Below are 4,083 nucleotides of genomic sequence, written 5' to 3' on the forward strand. Positions count from 1 at the left end.
CCCAGTCATCCAGACCGTGTCCTGTATACCTGTTTGGAAATACATGGTGGAAACTTACTACCCACTCATGAATGAGACCTTTTCCCCCTGACATCATTTGATTTGCAGGTCAAGGAGGTACATGTACCGATCAATGAAAGCCTGCAATCCTGCATCTATCTGCCCCAGAGGAATAATTCTCCCCATCTTCATATGACCCTGCCCCAGCGCCTCCACCACATATAGCTGTAATCAATCCAGGTCAGAGGGAGCAGAAGAAATTATAGCCAGACACCTCCACACATGGACTCGAGCTCCACTACAGTCCAATTCCACCACAAATGTCCTGTCCCTCTGGGAAACAGACCCACTGACAAGTACTGTAGACAATTCTGGACCTACATTCCCTCATCCACTATTGGTCTCTATTACTAACAGATGCAGAATCCTAACTTCTAGGAAAAACTCTCTGCCCTGTCAGATTTGCTAGATTCTGTAATGGTTACTTGTCATCCTACTCGGGACAACTTTCAGCAGCTTTTACAGATGTTCGTTATGGTTGACTAGATAGGACCAGTGTTGTCTGCCACTCAAACATTGGTTCTGGGAGAAAACAAGCAGCCCACAACAATTAAAGCCCATATTGATGCAGCATTTCCCTTAATCTACCCAGAGTGGGATAGAACATCCCTGCAGATGAGGAGAGGCTGAGGCCCTACTGCCAGATTCTAATGAGGTGTCTCCTGGAGTTATAGGCCCGCATATTATCTAAATTAGAACAGGTTATACAAGGTAAGGAGGATGGCAGGGACATATCTTTAGGGATTACTAGAGGGCTACTGTGCCTACACATCCCTCAATCCATAAGCAATAGGAACCGAGTCTACTATAGGCCTGTCTTTTATCAGCCAGGTGGTGCCAGACATTCAAAGAATCAATGGCTGGAAGGATTTTAAGGCAAGTGAATGACTAAGCTCCTTGAAATAGCTGGAAGGTATATAATAATAGAGAGATTCCAGAGGGTACACATACCTAAGGGCTTGCCAAAATGTTCTTGGCAGTTACTGGGAGAGAGAGAGATCAAATACCTAGGAACTAAGAAATATACCCCATGGAAATAAACAGGGAAGAGAGACTGACCCACTAAAAGGAAGACAGCTTTGTCTGGAAGGAAATGTACATTTTAAAAAGGACCAATGTGCTTATTGTAAAGAGATGGGACACTAGAAAAGTGATTGTGCAAAACTACAAATGAGGTGGGAATCTAAAGCCTAGAAATATAGGAATGTAGTGACTGAAAGCATCATGGCTGAGATCCTCTCTATGAAATCTGGGTAACTCTAAAGTTGGAATCTAAACTGGTAAACATCATAGATGATACTGGGTCACAGAATTCAATCTTAAAACATTATATGAGGTCCATTTCTAAAAGAGGGAACGTGGGTCCACTGGGACCAATCAATATCCATAGACTACCCAAAGAAAGATGAACTTGGGAATGGGACAGAAAACCTATTCATTTGTTATTCCTGCCCATACTAACTCTTAAGCTGAAACCTTCTAACAAAAATGAGAGCATAAATCTTATTTGATCCTGAGGAGGTACAGTTCTTATATAAATATGACTCTATACAAGCACTTGATGTGCTAATAGAAGAATATAAGCTTTATGTCACCCCTTCCCTAAACCTTGACAAAGACCCATACCTGGAGAAGTTACGTGAAGATTTAAGGAGTGTGGGCAGAGAAATATCCCATGGGACTATCTAATTCTTGATGTAACTAACAGCCAATGCTGGCATAGCCATATATCCCATGGTGGAGAGGCAAGATTGGGTATCACAACACACATAACAAGACTCTGGGATCAGGGTGTCTGTTCTCCTTGGTAAACCCTTCTTCTGCCAATAAGGGAACCCCACTCCAATGATTACTGGCCTTTACCAGACTTGAAGAAAATAAACAAAATGTAGAAGATATTCACCCTAACTGTGCCCACCCCTGCACCTTGCTGAGCTGCCTTCTTCCCGAATGAGATATCTGCATACTATTGGACTTCCAGTATGGTTTCTTTACCCTGATACTAGCCCCTGTTTGTCAGCCTTTGTTCACTGTTTAATGGAGAGATCCAGAGCACAGATTCAACAGGCAGGTAACATGTACAAGGCTACCTCAAGGATTCAAAACCTCCCCTACTATGTTTAATAAGGTACTGCCTTAACATCAGAGTAAGTATACGCAGGCTCACACCAAAATAACTTTTTTATAGTATATTAATGACCTACTTATTGCTGTCCCAGATGAAGACACTTGAAATGTGTCAATCACTACCTTGCTCAGAGAGCTAGACCAGGTGGAATATTAGGTTTCTGCAAAGAATGTACAGATATATCAAAGAGAGGTAACATACCTTGTGTATATTCTCGGGGACGAGGGAGGAACAGGATGGGAATGAGACTATCCTCACACCCCTGGGACCAAGACTCGGTATTGAATCCCTAAATTTTGGGCTTAGCATTGTTCTGTATACTCTGGGTGCCAGGATTCCCATAAATGGTCAAATCTCTCTTTGAAGCCACTAGGTGGAAGGAGAGTATCACAAATTAGTATCTTGAAATGGGACACTTTTTTTTCAGACTCAGAAAAAACTTCTCAAATCACCAACAATTGTTTTGCCTATACTCTCAATGCCATGCAGTATAATCTTTTTTAGTCTTATTTAGCTTTTCTAGGAGAATAGATCACATGGTTTATAATAGCATCCCCACCTTATTTTCTACAAATATTCACTAGAAGCTCAAACATACATTCAGATTGTAAATTGAATAAAATTTACACAACTGAAAATGTTTACATGCATATCCATAAAGAGTAATTATCTACCTAAACATTCATTGTCTGTCACTATCTCTACAAGTTCATGGAGAGTTAAAGACCATAACTAAGTCATCACTGAAGTTTTGTATAGATAAACACAGATGATACTTTATCTTCTTTTTTTGCCTATAATAAATTGTCAGTTCCCTTTTTATTATTTTTGGTTACTTGTTTTAAAACCTTAGAATGTGCTCTAAGTTCTAAATGCCTGCTTGATATCTCAAAAGCAATAAACTCCTGACACTTGAACACTGGCAGAGTTCTCATTGAAATTTTGACATCAGAAAGGACTTAATAGCAGTCCTATTATAAAAGATCTTTAGGAATTCTTATAGAACCATCATTACTGATTAAGAAATCATCTATCTATATGGCATTAGTATAGGATTTTTGTAGTTCTGTAGAGATCTTCTCAAAAGGGTGGGCTAATATCTAGTGATTATGTGTGTGTGTGTGTGTGTGTGTGTGTGTGTGTGTGTGTGTGTAGTAATAAGAGGAAAAGCATATTAATCGCAGGAATCTTTCCTCAGATGTAATCTCCTCGACCTTCCCTAAAAAGGTGAATCTGTCAGATTTATCGTCCATGGTAGAATGACCTCAGGAAAATCACTTGCTAGTTTTCAGCTTCTCTTTGATAGCTCCTGGCAAAATACTGCTGGATATCTAAAGCCTGGATGGTGCATTATCATTTCCTGTTTCTAAATCCACTGCACATTAGGTACAGCTCTCCTTCTGCCTTAAATACATCTACATTACTCCCAAATCCATACTTAGATGTCATGAAATTCTCTTCTCCAGTGCTGAACCATGTCCAGAACCTGAGGTCAAATTCAAAAGATATTTTCGGGCCAGAAACAGAAATGATCTATTTCTATGGATGGGAGTGGCTTCATGAAGGATGGTCTGGTGGTTTGAATATGCTTGGTCTATGTAGTTTGTAATTTAAAAAAACATGCTATCACCTTGCCCATTTTTGAAACCAATGCTTTGACCATGCCCTGTTCCCCTTGCTCCAACTTGATCACAACCATCCCCCAATCAGGAAAATCTGGGAGCTGTTGTCCACACTCTACTTGCCCCTCTCAGCTAGGATCACCAAGCCACAAACTATCTCCACAGCTGATCTCTTTCTCCTCTTCCCTAAGTTAACTCTATGTATGGACATTAAACAGTTTTATGTTTTAAAACTAGCCAGATAGCACAATAATGGGCAAAAAAAAAAAAAAA

The sequence above is a fragment of the Mus caroli genome, chromosome 13, assembly GCF_900094665.2.
Source record: "Mus caroli chromosome 13, CAROLI_EIJ_v1.1, whole genome shotgun sequence".
Lineage (NCBI taxonomy): Eukaryota > Metazoa > Chordata > Mammalia > Rodentia > Muridae > Mus > Mus caroli.